Source organism: Strix uralensis, chromosome 27 (assembly GCF_047716275.1).
Source record: "Strix uralensis isolate ZFMK-TIS-50842 chromosome 27, bStrUra1, whole genome shotgun sequence".
Classification (NCBI taxonomy): domain Eukaryota; kingdom Metazoa; phylum Chordata; class Aves; order Strigiformes; family Strigidae; genus Strix; species Strix uralensis.
The window spans coordinates 3,648,242-3,664,862 of NC_133998.1; the positions used below are offsets into that span (position 1 = coordinate 3,648,242).

A 16,621-nucleotide genomic window follows, 5' to 3' on the forward strand; every position below is an offset into this window, starting at 1 on the left:
CTAGAAGGTGTTCATAGCAAAGTGGTGATGCTTCCTCTTCTGCCAGCATCAGCCTTTGCCTGCCATTGCCAGTTATACCCCTGCCTATCGAAGATGGTGGTCAGACCCCTTCTTTGTCCTCAATTCACTAAGCAAAATCTCTTCTGTCCTGGGACTGGCTTTCCTCAGTCCTGGTCTCTCAGACCACTCTGTCTCCTAGCTCTGCTGCCCCACATTACTCTGCTTTTTGTTATAACACCCACAGCTCCACAGAGCCTGGCACGAGGCAGTGCTGAGTCCAAGAGCCAAGCCTCCAGAAGCCAGGCCAGGATCCCAGCCCTGGGTTGTTGCCCACTTGCTGTGGGCAGGCACCAGGAGGAGGAAAGAACATGCCCTGGTGAGGACTGTTCAACACCTGTCCTTATGTTAAGGACCACAGCAGCTCAGCTCCACCACATCATAGCTGAGAAGTCCATGTCATCCACCCAAGCCATGGTCTGGCCATTATTGTCACCTACACAATATCTGAAACATCTCCTGGGGCTCCTGACAGCTAAAGAGCAGAATGGCAGGCGCCTAAGGCCAGTTCCCATCCTGCCCACACTGGGCTGAAGCCAGCCCATTTCTCTTGGCTGTGGTGGGACATGAACACCCACAGCTCAGGACATACGTGGCTGCAGCCCACCCTACACTGCTGACATCTTCAGATGGCCAAGCCATAACCCACCTTGGGGAGCTCGCCACAGTGCTGGGGAACCCATCAGTAACTCAGCTCCTGGAGCCAGATCCTGGATCCTGGGCTGCATTAGAAGGGTCATGGCCAGGAGGTAAAGGGAGGCAAGTGCTGAACAGGGGGGAACACTCATGAAGCCACACATGGGCACTGTGTCCCGTCAAACTGGAAAGGGTTCAACCAAGGGCTGAACCCAGGACTCCTGGTATTAAATTCACAAAGCTCCTGCTCTCCAAATGAGAAGTCCAGCCCTGCTGCTGGCTCACAGACCTGTTCAGACTTCTCCACTAGAAAGGACTATCCCATCTGTTCCAACAGGGACAGTTATGGCTTCAGCCCAGCTCCAAGAGGCTCCTGCCAAACTCAGAAGGTAGTAAGAAGAGAAGAAAACAGCAGCCAGGAAAGGGCAGGTCTGGAGGGGGCACAGCAGACAAACTGCATATCCAGAGCTCTACAGAGGCAAGGTGATGAAACAGCACATTAAGAGCTTCCTCTGCCATGGGACTGACAAGTGCTCTCCAACCCAGCATCCCCACACAGTAATAAATCCAAAGGGAGAATGAAGTTTCCAAATGCCAACATGGGCTAATGGCTCTCATTAAGGAACACCACAGGAAAAAAGAGCAAACACCCTGCCTTTGACAGTTGAATGCTCTGGAACTTATTCCCTTCACCCATGCAGTTCAGAGGCAAATGAAAGCAGGAGAGGGAGGGAGAAAAGTGAAGGCAAAACCTTGCTGGAGTTGGTGTACCTCTTCCACCAAGCACCACAACTTAACAGCCCGAGAGGTTGGGTGTGGGGGCTGCCCAGCCAAACCGCAGGCCCCTGGGAGAGTTTTAACTTGGACAATATCCCTCCAAATTTTTGCAGGCAGGTGAATGACATTGCAGGACCAAGCAATGGTCCTGAGGAGCTGAGGCAACCAACAGCAGCAATCCCAGAAGAGAGCTCCTCTGCAGCAGTGTCAAAACATCTCCCGTCAGCTGAGATGAGCTGATAAAAATGCAGATCGATTCCAGGGCCAGGTCTCCAGCTCGTGTAAATCGATGCTGTTCCCGTGACTGGAGCAGATTGCTACTAACTCAAAGTAATGTTATCTACCATCAGCAGCAAGAGACATAGAGCTGCAGGAAGCCAGGATATCCCATTTCTGCTTCCCTTAGGGAAGGTGCTAATCGAATCTCACTTCTGCCACAGTTCCTAGCATCTGCCACAGTTCCCAGCATCTGAAGCACTCCCCTAGCCCAACCTGTACTTCAACGAGCAGCAAACTAGCCATGCAGGCAAAGGAACTGGGAGCTACTGTGTGGATCAAGGTGGCTGCCCTGAGGTTGTTGAGCCTCTTAAGTCTAACCAGATCCAGAGCCTGCTCCAGGGACGTGCTGAGGGGTGGACACTGCTGATAGGTAGCATGAGAAACCAGTTGCAAGATGTTCAGAACTAGGGCAACCATGAACCCGCTACAGACAGAGCACTGCCCCGGATCACAGCAAGGGCTTGAGCAGATCCCTCTGACCCTTCACCATCTCCTTACCCCAGGCTGTAGCCAAAGCTGCCCCCCCACTTCTCCAGTGTATGACACCATGGCTGAGGATGCATCTGTGTGGGGATGGTGGGATGAGTGACACAAACAGGACAGCCAGGCTAAACCCCCCTGCCTTGGCTGATGGATTTTTAGTGCTCAGGGAGGCCCAGGACCTTGCTGTTGTAAACCCCTGACTAGAGCCAGCTCAGTATCCACCCAGCACAGGGCAAGGCTCTCCAATGCCTTCTGTGAACTTATTCAGCAGTATGAAAGATAGCCCTGATGTTTGATGCTGCCTGCTATATTCATCTGCTGTTGGCAGATATTTTGGTGCTAATGAACCCTGGGGATCTTGTAGAGGCATCAAAAGATCACCTTCAGACCAGAAAGGGTTTGCTAGCTCTTAGAGATTCAGCTGTCCTGTTCCTATTGCCGAAGGCAGCTTTACAACTGAGTCATTCCCCCTGCCCTAGACCTGGTAGGAGCACTGTCAAGAGATTTTAATCTGCAGGCACTTGTTGGTTTGGTGCACAAGGTCCTGCCCAATTCCTGAGCCCACAGAACTGGCACTAGCCCCCGCCAGAGCCCTCCTGTCTCCCTCAAGGTCAGTACTGCTGAGAGAGCTCAGCCAAGCAGGCTCACGCTGAAGCCAAGCAGACACACAGGCTCATCACTGCAAAGCCCAGAGGTTCAGAAAAGCCCCAGCCCTCCCTCAGGTTGATACCCAGAAATATTGGCACCAGGAATATCTTGCCCAGCTGCCACGGACCACAGTTCTGCATCCCACTGCTGCTCTCACAGCTGGACTCCGCGGCTCTGGACTTCAGCATATAAAATCAGGGGGAAACAAGACTACACAGCCCTCCTCTCAGGGGAAGGGACACTGGGTTGGGGGACCGGAGCAGCAATACTACCCCTGCAGCTCAGCACCATGACCACAGAAGGCCTCTCTCACCTGGGTCACAAGTCAGGGACCCCCATGTCAGGCTGCCTACCCAACCCCCAGCAGATATAAGCTGTCCACATCGGGAGCCCAGGCTCACCAGAATCTCATCGGGCACCCTGCCCTGGAGCCAACACGCATTGCAGAACAGCCAAAGGCACTTAGCTCCTTTCTGATGTTTCCTTCCATGTGGGGTTCACCACCTGGAGCCCTTTCCCAAAGTTCAACACTCACTGTCTGAGAGCTTTTCTGCAGGTCATACTGCTTTTTATCCTGAGTCCTGTAACTGCTGCCATTTCCCACTGGGAAGGGGAAATTCAGGATCAGACCCATATTCCTGAAGGGTCAAACCTGTATCTCTGAGCCTGGGAAACTGGGCACAAGGGGCAGTGGGAGAGAAAGACCATCCCCAAAGCTAAAGCCTCAGGCAACAGAGAGACCCCAAATCCTTTCAGCCCACTGTTGAAGCACTTCCCCCTTCCCACATCCACTACACCAGTGTTACTCTGTGTGTGCAGAGCAGGAACAACAGGCAGGGACAGAAGGAGAGACGGGACTGCTTGTCTGCAACTACAAACCACCAGCCCTGCTGAAGAAGGGCCATCCTCAGTGGAGACCTGTGTCCATCCACCCACCTGCTTTGGGCTGCAGCTGGTTCAGTGGGCGCTGAGCTGGGCTCCAGCACAGTGCCAGGTATCTAAGCTCACAGGGCAGTGCTGGTCCCGCCTGGCCCTTGCTAATTGCACAAGGCCCCTTGAGCCAGGACACTTTGTGCCATCTCAGTGCCAAGCGCTTGTCATCGCTTCTTGATTTGCTTCCCTGCCATGTAACAGCTGAGAAATGCATCCTCATGCTCATTCCTGGAAGCACGTTGGCACACCAGGAAGGGTGGCTGATCCGAGTCCTCTGGCGAGACTGCTCTTACTGGAAAAAGAGAATCACAGTCCAGAGACACACTGTCTCTACCTCAAACCCTGGCACCTCCAGGGAAGGACAGAGTTCCCTTGGCTGATGGGGATGAGGTTCTCTCCCTGGTGACCAGCTGAGCTCTGCTCTCCGGGGAGTGTTGCTGATCCACCTGTCCCCCACACAGCTCCTGAGGCTCCACCGTCAAGAGCAGTGTGACCAGCAGGACGAGGGAGGGGATTGTTCCCCTCTACTCTGCTCTGGCGAGACTCCCCCCTGCAGTGTTGTGTCCAGCTCTGGGGGCACCAACATAAGACAGATATGGAGCTGGTCAAGCCATGATGATCAGGAGGCTGGAGCACCTCCCCTGTGAGGACAGGCTGAGAAAGTTGAGGTGATTCAGCTGGAGAAGAGAAGACTCCAGGGAGACCTTAGAGCGGCCTCCCAGTACTTAAAGGGGCTACAGAGAAGCTGGGGAGGGACTCTTGATCAGGGGGGTAGGGATAGGACAAGGGCTAACTGTTTTAAACTGAAAGAGCATAGATTTAGGTGAGACACAAGGAAGAAATTCTTCACTGTGAGGGTTGTGAGGCACTGGAAGAGATTGCCCAGAGAAGAGGTAGATGCTCCCTCCCTGGAAGGGCTCAAAGCCAGGTTGGACAGGGCTTCGAGCAACCCAGGCCAGTGGAAGGTGTCCCTGCCCATGGCAGGGGGTTGGAACTAGATGATCTTTAAAGGTCCTTTCCAGCCCAAACCATTCTAGGATTCTATGATTCACGCAAAGTCCATCAAGCAAAGACAGGATAGTAGATAGGTCTACTGGTGTAACCGCACCCACAGCGGCAGCTCTCAGTCACCATCCACCTCCCCAGTGGGTTTACTGGAGGAGCTGACACTTCCCCCAAGCCTTGGTGGCATCCCATGCACTCCTGGACCAGAACAAAGAGGATCTGACGGTTGGACAATGAGAACAGCTCCCTGCTCCCTGGCTCTCGGCAGCAGATAGCAGGCTGTCAGAGAGCCTCCACAGCAGCAGCCCTGGCTCCCCACAGCAGACAGAGCATCACTGACCACTCCTCTCCCTCCCAGGAACATGTCCAGCCCTGGAGTACATCCTGATCTTTGCTGGAGAAGTGCTCCAAGCTGCCAGTGAACAATGGAGAAACCAGGGAGAAGGGAACACGCAGCTTACTGCTGGCCAAGTTAGAAGCATACAAAGGGATTTGGGTCTACCCAAGCAGGAGTTAAACATGGCACCACATGCCTTCGGAGCACTCCCAGGACAGATGGGAATGTGATTCCCAACCGAAACCAGCTCTGTGCTCAGTCACTGCTCCCAGTTAATCTTTCACCAGGCTGCAGAGCCAGAGATGGGCAGTGACATGGTGACCCCCGTTCTGCACTCTAGAGCAGGGATCGATGAGCATTATATTGCATTTGGCTGTGAACCTTATTACATCCAGACATCTCCCTTCCTTCAGCGCTGCATTACAGGGGAGTCTTTATCTCTCCCACGACAAGGTCCAGCTCACACAGCAAATGGCAGGAGCAGAGCAGGAGCCACGGGGCATGGCTTCCAAGAGGAAGGCTAGAAGCAGGGTGGATAACACAGGACAGCCCGAGCAGCCTCCATCCTCCCTGCTTCACCCCTTTGGTCACATTATTCCTGACATTTGTCTGTAGGCGGATCATCCTCGCTCTGACCCACCGTACAGCCACAGCAAGCTGGTACCCTGCTTCCCCCCTGTCACCTCAGCGACACACGGCCCAGATTCATGCAAAGTGTCCCCGTGGCCCTCTGTCATGGGCAAGACTTGGCCAGTTGGTGGGGCAAGGAGCTCTGGGGCAAGCGGTCCATATCCAGCATGTGGATCAGCATCACTGGATTCCAGTGGGGGGGAACCAGGAGGCTGCTCCAGGCAGAGGACAGGGATGAGGGAAGGAAAGGAGAGACAGAGAATATTATAAAACACAAGACCTTGAAACAGGCAAGGAAAAGTTGGCCTGCATTGCTCACCCTTCCAGGCCTTAATCCCTTTGTTAGCACACATGCCTGGTACAATTAAAGACAAACTCCCAAATCTGCAATGCAGACCGTCTGCGCCAACAGAGGGTCCTGTGAATTCATCTCTGCATTAACTGGTATCTCCCAAGCTGAGGAGCATTTCCCACGCGGTGCAGGGCTATGGGGCTGGCCCCCAGGTCCGGCTGCCCCCCACACTCAGGGACTGGGCTCTGTGGAGGAGCCCCAAGCATCGAGGAGGGATGGGAGCTGGCTGTCCGAGCCACAGGAGGTCTCTGGGGCAAGCAGAGGTGGAGCTGGTTACACACAACCAGCAGAAGCAACGGCAACGAATGGAGAAGGCGTGACCAACGCCAGGAGAGACGGCGTGGTGGTGGGAGCGGGTCAGGACAAATGAACAAGGCGATGAGGACAGGGTAGACAGGAGACCAAGTGCTGGGGTTGGTGGGAGTTGCAAGCGATGGTTTTCCTGTCACTTGGCCTCTGCACTGTGGCCTGTAGGTCTCCCCATTCTTCTAGACCACCAGCTCTCCAGGGCTGACTGTCTCCTCCGTGCCTGCCTCCTACGCCTTCCCCAGCGGGACCCCGCGCTGCGGCGAAGTCTCTAAACACCATGGCAACACAAACAATGAAAAGCAACCTACCACAGCAAAAGAAAACAGCTCTTTGGGGCAGCCCCATCTGGCCTTAAGAACCCACAACCCTGCAAGATCCAGAACAACTTGCTGGCAGGTTCATCCCAGCCTGAAGCTAGTGCCGTTATGTCTTGCCTCGGCATCTTCCTGCAGTCCCTGGCAGGAGGTGGGAGATGGGTCCGTGGCCCCCCCTTACCCAAGCATCACGTGTTTGCAAGCACATCTCCTGCTACCTTAAGCAATTGTGCCAACAACTCCGTCACCTCCATGCTTTGTAGGAAGCACCAAGAACCTGCAGCCTTTGGCCCTGGCTGACCCACGCAAGCTCCCTGTCCCTCCCAGGAGCCCACCAGCTCAACAGGCCGAGCTGTCTGAAACCACTGATGTTGGCAGGGGCTCGAAGTGGGGTGCTGCTGGGTGCTCACAGCCCCAGGCAGTGCTGAGATGGAGGGTTTGTAGCAGCAAGGGTGGTTCTGCGTCCGCCCCACTGCATATGCAGGTACAAGCATGAACACCAGCGTTGTGAGGTACAAACCAGGCTGCAGGAAGGGGGGAGATGCAGTAAGACAGGCAAAATCTCTCCTCCGAGGCAGAACACTGTGGGCTTCACAGTGATTTTTCACCTTAACTCTGTGAGCGTCACCGGAGCTGGCACCACACCAAGATCCCACACCCCACAAGCAGAACTTCCATCCCCCGAGCTGGGCCACGCGGGAGCTCAATGCCACGGGGGAAAATTGGATGATGAGAGGGGATGGCAAAGCCACCTCTGCGCGCACTGCAGAGGCGGTGTGTGACCCCACGTGTATGTGCTGCCACAAATACATACGTACATCTTTATGGGTATGAATATCTGCCCGCACACCCGGCGTGCCTCTGCTCGGATGTGCGCTGAAGAGTAATGAATGTCTCTGCTTCTCCCCGAAGGCTGAGTGTTTATCCATTTATTGTTGCTGTTCTTGGCCTATCACTTTCTGGTTTATTATCCCCTTGGATTTATTTCTTTATTTTATTTAATGCTTTGAAGAATTGATATGCTCGGAGCGTCGGCACTTAAGAGATGCTTTCAGAGCCACCTTGCCAGATGATTGTGCGGGCTGCAGTGGCGGGGCTGGTTTGCTGTTGCTGCTGGGGTAGGAGAGCTGCGTGATGGGGACAGGCGGTCACTGCCACAGCAAGCAGCACTGTCCAGCCACACACCCCTGTGACACATGAACAGGGACGATGCCTGTTTCAGAGGCAGTCGGACAGCGTGGAGATGAGGACTGTGAGTGATATAATTTATGGGGGGGAAACCCCTCCAGTCTCCTTTCCTGGAGAAATAGCCTGTGAGGTAATTGCTGTTTGCAGGGGACCCAGAAGCTTGGAGGTGAAATAGAGGCACTTAGTCTGAGTTAACAAACCAGAGCTGCTATCACTGCAGATCTTGGGAGGGGAAAAAAAAAATAAAAATCAAGCAAGCAGGTCCCACAGGATCTACAGAGGAAGGAAATAAGGCTGCTCAAGATCTGTTATGGCTGTGTCTTCATGGATCCCCAGAGAGATGTGCTCACTCCTGTGGCTGCACTCCCTGCACCCGCCCTCATCCCTCCTGCCTTCCCAGGGAAGCAGCAACATCTGCTGAAGAGAAAGGACACACCTGGGGAAGAAATGTGGTTTCTCACGGGACATGAAAAGGCACAGCACAGCAAAAAGCAGTTGTTTGGAGGAGAACCTGGCCATGCAGTCATGCCAAGGGATGCCTCCAAGCCGTGCCATGCAGCAGCTCCCACAGGGAGCTCCAAGCCCACTGCTGAGCCCAGACTAGTCTGGGAAGGTCCTACACGAAGCGCGGGATGTATGTGAACCTTCAGCAGGTGTTGCATAGGATGTAGGAGAACCTTTGTTCTCAGAGGTACAAGAAGTCACTTGGATTCCCCTCAACTCCAGCAGCACAAGAAACAAGAGCAACTGCAAGGACAGGCTGCAGCCACGCTCATCCCTTCATGGCAGTTAAGGACAGGTAAGCAGGAGGGAGCTGCCTTAGCCCACGCATCAGCCCCACACAACAGTCAACCCGCTGCTTCCAACAGCTCCCGGGACTGTAGAGCTGATGCTTGAATATCTGTACTGGCTCCTGGCACTACAAAAATCAGCTAAAGGGAGGGTTTCAGGGCTGGATGAGATCCTGATTGGATCACTTTTGTAGGCAAAAGTATTTTTAAGCCCATCCCAGGACTCTGGGACCTGAACTCACGATGTTTGATCCCTGTCCCTGGCTGTATTTTAACCCCCACCTTTCTCAGCACCCACACCCTCTGTCATCCCATGGGGGTCCCTCTGCCCAACCCAGCAGATCCAGCAGTCAGGAGCATCTTTCCTCCATCAGTCCACCCAGCGCCCCTGCAGCCAGTGGAGCTCTACAGACTCACATACGAGGATCAAACACCCTTCCCAGAGGGAGATTCAGCATGGGCAGGAGCAGCAGCTGGCACTGCTCAGAGCTGGTGCCAACTTCAGCCATCGGTGCTGGAGAAAGGCAACCTGCAGATGCACCTGGGGCCATGGGGAGAGAGGATCCTGTCTCACTCAAAGCACGGGCCGTGCTCGCAGAGTGCTATGGCCAACCCAATGGAGGTAGAGGAGGAGAGTTTCTCTGCCTGTCATTTACCCTGCCCTTCCTCAGAGACAGCCGCACACAGAACCTGGCCCCATATGTCCCAGGGGTGCAGGTGATGTCCCCACCACCACCAGGATGTCCCCTGGCCACCAGTGTCTTCAGGCAGAGTTCCTAACATCACAGTTGAGAAGGCACCACAAGCCTGGTGTGGGCAGTCCAGGATTGACAGCTCTGACTCTCCATGTGCCCAGATCCCCTCATTCCCCACAAACCAGGAGGAAAAGCTCCTCCAGGCAAAGGGCTCTGACCACGTGGAGCCACACTTCATAAAGCACTTCACAACAGGGAGCAGTCAACATCCTTGGGATGCTGCCAGAGCTTCTCCATTCCCCAGGAGGAGGGTACAGTTCACAAGCCCATACCTGGGGTACCTGGTCCAGCTGGCCAAGGGCTAGTGCTGCCAGGTGTCAGCCAAGTCACATGAAATGCCCATGGAAATGAGGCCCACTGTGAGATCCAGGTGCTATGATAACACTATCCCAGCAATCTAGCCCTATCCCAGAGTGAGCCACTCCAGGTCAGGAGTTAGGAATTTGGCCCTGGAAGGGGCTGTGGGCCACCAGCCACCATACCCTGTATTCCCTCCTGGGAACTCCATGCTCTAGCCTAAAAGCAGCTTGTTTCTCCTCAAGCAGAACTCTGACTGGAGGCTGCTCCAGAATCTCACTAAAGAGCCTGAAGATGAGATCAGCACAGCCCACACCTGGGATGAGCAGGACGGGAGTGCTGACATCTCCAGCATCTCCATACAGGAGGCCAAAGCCCTCAAGCCACAGCTCCAACCCCAATCCGTGCTGTGGGAATACATTCCCATGGGCAGCATCATCCCTTTATCCCTCAACCACTGCTCCAGTGCCAACTGACTGGTGATGCTTCGGGACAGCATCGTTAGCAGATGGGGCCGAGCAGGCAGAGAAGAGGTAAGTCAAGAGCTGGACCTCACTCCATCTCCTGGACACCACGGAGCCAAAGCGTGGGGGTCTGGCCAGTGTGGCATCCATGGGCCTGTTCAGGAGTGGGGCTGAGCACCCCCCGATCCTTGCTCTCAAAGACCACACTGCTTCAGGGAAGGGCGGGAGAGCATGTGCTGCCCCGAATCTAGGGCCCCACCAGCACCTTACCACCTTCTGTTTCAAAATGTCCTTGATACCTCTGGGCCTGTCCCCACTGCAGCACCTCAGCACCAGCCCATCCATCAGACAGGCTGCTCCAGCCCATGGCACTCGTTAAGAGGAGTCTGAAGATGACCACCAACTCGCAGAGGACATATCGCAGCACGAATCCCTTCCCAACGGCCTCGGATCGCAGCAGCTGTGAGCAGCACTGCCCCATGGCTCCCCGAACCCCTGGGCATAAGTGGGGCTGAAGGGACTCCCAGAACACGGTCAGCATCCCGACAGCACCACATCCAGAGCCGTGTCAAGCACACACACTGCCTTGTCACCTCGCGCATTCAGAGCCCCTGAAGCAACAGACAGGAGTGTTAATGCAGGTGTGGATGTGGCCAAGTTCCTCAAAAAGCTCGTCACACCCAAAGGCAAAGGCCCCCAGCTCTGAGGACCCAGACTAGATGCAGTTTTCCCTCGGATCCCACCCAGAGGTGCAGACAAGCAAGTGAAGCTGCAGCACTCATTGCACTCACAGCATTGCACCTTCTGGTCCAAAACACTGGACTAAAGCTCAACGACGGTGCTAGCACGCTGCCAGACAGCATCCCATGACCAAAGCACCTCCCTTCTCCCAGAGATCCTGTGTGTGAGTTGTGACACCCCTGGAACGTGGGAGGAGAACAGAGCTTTTCCTCTACAGCCTGCTAACACTGTTCAGAAGCATTTAGTGCTACAGAGCCCAAACAAGGCTAGAAGTTCAGTAAATCATATCCTGCCTATTTTGGAGCTCCCAGGAGTTGTTTGTTCCTTTCCATGGACTCAAGCGATCGCTCTCTTGTGGGCGCAATGATCTCTGCTCAAACACCTTCTGCTCTTAAACGCTTACATTAACTGGGTAATTCAAGCAGCAGCTAAGTGTGCTTCCAAATACACTATTTTAGAGTACAAAAATCCTCCCCAAAGGAGGTTCCGTCTTGGTGTCTGGGATGTAGAGACCCAGTAGGCACTAAGCCCTGCCAGGACAGGAAGAGAAAGCCAAATAAGGGCTTGAGAGGCCATTAATATCCATGACTGCATCTGTACTGCTGGATCCTGGCAGCTTCCCAAGTTCCAGGTCTACACCTCAGCTATGTCCCAGCTCCACAGCAGCATCCAGCCTCCCCACACCACAGGGACCTTCAGCCCATGCTGGAGGGCAGGTGCAGAGCGGTCTGAGAGTCCCCCACTCCGGATGCCCAAGGTGTGCCCAGTGGTTTTCTAGACCGACCTTGGAGAAGGCAGATCCAACACTGGCACTGCCACAGGTAGAACCGCCTGGGAGCCAGCACCACACGTGGCTGGAGCGTGAGTGAGCAGGTTCTGTCACACCCCAGTCACGCGTGACATCGGCAGGGTGTGTGGGAAGGGCTGCCAGCGACCCCCAGGGGAAAGAGGGCACCTGCAGGGGTGGGTGAGGAATGTGGGGTGCTGCTGGTCCGCTCCTGACTGCAGGATGCTGTAGAGAAAAGGGGAGGTGAGAGCCCCCGTTACACTCAAAGGGACAACAGCAAATTCACGGAGGGGGAGCACGTTTCAGCTCTAGTTGGGGAAGGACGAACAAGAACTGGCGTGATGTCAACAAGCAGGGACAGATCCGAGTGGGCAAAAGCCATGCCTGACGCTGGGCTCAGCTCTCTGCTTCAAAGGCAGTTAAACAGCAACCAGCGAAGCGGGGAGGGGAACTGTACAGCAGCTCCAGGAGCCACGGCACAGCCTGGAAGGGGCCAAGTGACAGCCCAGGACAGAGTTTATGCCGGCTTCCCTGGCACGTGCAGCGCCTGAGCCCTGCCCAAGGAGCTGGTCTGCTTGTCTCCACAGCGCAATCAAAAGGACCTCAGGACAACGTTGGGCAGCAGGTCTGGGACTGAGTCCTGTCCCCAAAAGGGTTCACAGGCTTCAGAGCCAGAAGCAGAAAGCACACTGCTGAGAGCAGAGCCAGGACCGCGGACTTCAGGGATGCCGATCCCCGGAGGCTCGGCCATTTCAGCCCCACGTTACAGGTCATTCTTCAGGTCACCACAGCCCTGCCCTGGCAGGTGGCAGCTCCTCCTTACACAAGTGCTCCTGGCACAGACCTCGCAGCAGCCTCCCCTGACTCTGCTCTAGGTCCTTGTGCTCCATCTCCTGGCCCCGTGCCCCGGAGCAGCCACCCCCTGCCACCCTCCACCCATCTGGCAGCCCTCTTCATTTATCTTTATGCCTTTAATCCTTTAGTTAAATGGCGCAGCTCTGCACTCAAAGCTGGAAAGAAACAGCCTAATGGCCATTAAGTTCCCCTTCAGAATATTAGATTCAGATCCATCAATTTTACTTTGTAGAGAATATTTGCAGTAAAATCAGAGCAGCTCCCAGGTGCCTTGACAGCCCAACAGTGTTTTCTTCCTAGGAGCAGCTGTTCAGAAAACACATCGGCTCAGGATTTACTGACAGTTGGCAATACAAGACAGCTCAGAGCCACGAGCCAGAGGATGCCACCGGCTCCTGTCACCCATGTCAGCTTCCGTGGAGAAACCACGGAGCCGATAAAACAGGTCGGCTGCAATAACCCTCCGGCTTTCCATCATCCGCCCACGGCCTGCCGTCGCTCCAGCCCTGCCCTCACCGAGGGAACGCTGGTCACTGGTGTGCAGCCCACTTCATCCCCACTGAGGACTGGGAAGGCTGCCCCAGCAACGCTGCAGACAGTGCAGCAGAGCTGGCCAACTGCTAGGGGAAAAAAAGAGCAGATTTCTCTGACAGAAGCCCAGCGAGGAAGGCAGCGGGACTTGCGACATTGCCCAGCCAGTGCCACCTGCAACAGGTGAGCGGCACGTTGAGGAGAGCAGGCGGCCTCTCCCAGCCTGGGGAGCAGGTTGGCAGGCAGACAGCGTGGTTGTGCAGCCCAAGCAGTGCCAAATCCCTTCCAGAGGGACCTGCAGGTTGGGCGTTTTACCCACGCAACGTGCTTACGGCTTGCAGAGGTGATGCCAGGTCTCTTCCTTCCCCTCCTGGAACCGGAGCCATGGGGAACAGTCCCGAGCACACGTCCCAGGAGCTCCCCAGGGGTTCCCTGATGCTCAGGGAAGAACACAGCCTCACCCAAAGATTGGCACATTTTCATAGAATTTGCACATTTACTGCCTGCAAGGAGCAGGCTGGGGCTGTGCTGTTAAAGGCAAAACCAGAGGTGCAACAAGGCAGAACCTGCTTCCACGCGGTCCACCTGCCAGGACACCCTTCCCCACCGCCCGTCCCACGCACCAGCCCCACCAGAACCACCCAGGGAGCAAAACCAGAGGATGTTTGCAACTCTGCCACCCCCCCCCCAACTGCACCCCCAAGGACTGGCACACTCCTAACCACATTAACAGCGAGGAACACCACCAGATTGATTTTTTTATTTTTATCTTGCAGGGGCCTTGCCCGCCTAGCCCCAAACTGGGTGTTACTGGGACAAGCTCCCACTGGGTGCAGTTCTGCTCAGCTCAGGATCTGTGCCCCAAGCTGACAGGTCGAAGGGATCGGAGGCCTCGAGCGCCTCGTTACAGCATCGCAGCCTGAGCTGGGGGTGACGAGGCACTTGCAGTGCGTACGGAGGGAGACTCGTCAAGTAGACAGAACCGGAGTCGTGCTTCCCCACGTACTGCAAACAGGTCTGCCCTGCCAGCCTGAAGATCTTACCTCTGCTTTTGGGTAGATTTACGGCAAATAATAACAGCTGGGAGAAAGCAGAATATCTCTGGGAATGGCAGGGAGGGAGGGATGGGAGCCGAGCGCTGGGGAGTCCCTAACCACTGTCAGACCCACACCTGCCGCTGCCGACAGCTTCTACCCTCATGTTTAACATGAGGCTCTGCACCAAAAACTGTCTCCGGCAAGCCCAGTCTTCCCAGGGCTGGGGAGAGCCGAATTCCCTCTGCCGTGGGCAGGGCGCACCCACACTCCCGGCATCGCACGGCGAGTTCCCGCAGCTCCAACTCTTCCCAAGGGGGTTGGGATTTAAATCGCACCAGCTCCTTCGCGGGGCTGCTTTGGCCCTTCGGCTTGTTCCTCGGCCCCAAGGCTCCGGGCGATTCTCCCCGGCTCCCGCACAGACCCACAGCTCCAGAAGGCAGAAATCAGCTCCATTTAACTCAAAAGTTTCTCAGCTCCACACCCGCTCTGGAGGCCCGGGGGGGTGGGCATCCTCGTAGGCCCCCCCCAGCACACGGGGTCTCCCGCAGACACCCCAGCGCTCCCCGCTGTACCAACTCTAAAATCAGCAGTTTTGCAGCAGCTGCAGAAATTCCCTGTTTTCGACTTCTTCTTCCCCAGCACGCCCATCCCGATTTTCTCATCTAATAACGATATTTCTTCAAAAAAATCCCCCCCCCCCTTTTTTTTTCCCCACCGACCCAACCTGCTACAGACCCCCACCCTGGGGACACCCCACCTTCCCGTGGGCCCCCCCCCATTTCCCCGCAGGCGGGCGAACCCCCCTGGGAGCCCCACCCGGCGCCGGTGGCGGCTCAGACCGGGGGAGGTGGGGGGGTACCGGCAGCACCGGGAGCGCTCACCCCCCCCCCGCAACCCCGCACCGCCCCTGCGGAGCCGCTGCCGGGCGGCGCCCGGTGCAGCCCCGGGGGCTCCGTTCAGCCGCCGCCCCGGTGATTCCGCGATCAAACTTTCCCGGTTCCCCCGCCCCGACCCCCGGCTCACCTGCGCTCCGGGCGGCAGGCGGGGGTCTCGCCCCCCCCCGCCGCGGCTCCGCCAGCCCATCCGGACCGGCCCCGTTCCCGGCTGCTCAACGGCGCAGCCTTCCCCGACCGGGGGAGCGGAGCGGAGCCGCCGCCGGCGGTTGCGGGGCCGGGGTTTGAATTCGTCCAACCCGCCCTGATTGGGCTGCGGAAAGGGGGGGGGTGAAGGGGGGGGGGCCGGGGTGGGGCCCGGGATTGGAGCGGGGGGGGGGCGGAGTGTGGATGCGGGGGGTGGAGGGATGCGGGGGGTGTGGTAGCGGGCGGGGGGGGGGATGCAGCGGCTGTGAGGAGGGTGGAGGGTGTGGGGGCCATGCGGGGAGGCGGGAGAGGTGGGAGCGTGGGGATGTGGAGGGGGGTGTAGTGCTGGGGGGATGCAGGGGGGTGGGGTACTCTGGGGATGGAGGGCGTGTGGGGGGGATGCAGAGGGTACCTGGGGATGGAGGGGGGGGGCGGTGGGGAACGTGGTACCCTGGGGATGCAAGGGGGGGGGATGTGGGGGATACAGAGGGATGGGGTACCCTGGGGATGGAGGGGGTGTGGGGGGATGCAGGGGGATACGGAGGGATGGGGTACCCTGGGGAAGGGGGGGGGGGTGGGATGGGGTACCCTAGGGATACAGGGGAAGGGTGAGGGGATGTTGGGGATACAGGGGGGTGGGGTACCCTGATGATGGAGGGGGGGGTGGGGGAAGTGGTACCGTGGGGATGCAGGGGAGGGGTTGGGGGTGTGGGGGCAATGTGGTACCCTGGGGATGTCAGGGATGTGGGGAGATGCAGGGGGATGGGGTACCCTGGCGATGCAGGGGGGTGGGGGGGTGTAGACATGCAGAGGGATGAGGTGCAGTGGGGGTTGCAGGGGGTGCGGGACATGCAGGGGTATGTGGGACCCTGGGGATGCAGGGGAGGGGCGGGGTGTGGAGGGGATGTGGTAACCTGGGGATGTGGGGGATGCAGGGGGATGGGGCACCCCAGCGAGCCATGGGGATACAGTGGGGGTGGGGAACGCAAGGGGATGTGCTGTCGTGGGGGGGGTGACGCAGGGGAATGTGATGGTAGAGGGGTCCGGGGGGCTGCAGGGTGGCGGGGGGCTGCGGTGGGTGTGGTACTGTAGGAAGATCTTGGGGATGCAGCGAGGAGGGGGGAAACTGCAGGGAGGAGAAGTGCCGGGGGGCTGCTGTGGGGGTGAGGTGGGGGGGTGAGGTGGCTGCAGGGGCAGGCGGTACTATGGGGGGGGCAGCAGTGCCGTGGGGAGTGACCATGGAGGTGTGGGGGTGCCAGGGATGCAGCGCGGTGGGGATGCGCAGGAGTAGGGATACAGGACAGAGGGGTGACCTGAGGGACGGCTGTGGGGACAC

General features: G+C 57.1%; 1 protein-coding gene across 4 annotated transcripts in view; it reads right to left on the reverse strand.

Annotated features, from left to right (window-relative positions):
* The window catches only part of CTXN1 (cortexin 1), a 43,155-nt gene extending 27,758 nt beyond the window's left edge, over positions 1-15,397 (reverse strand). For all 4 annotated transcript variants that reach the window (XM_074851386.1, XM_074851390.1, XM_074851387.1 and 1 more), the window contains exon 1: positions 15,230-15,397. The gene's annotated coding sequence lies outside the window, so the exon portion shown is untranslated. The remainder of the gene's footprint in view (positions 1-15,229) is intronic.
* Between the last annotated feature and the right edge of the window lie 1,224 nt (positions 15,398-16,621).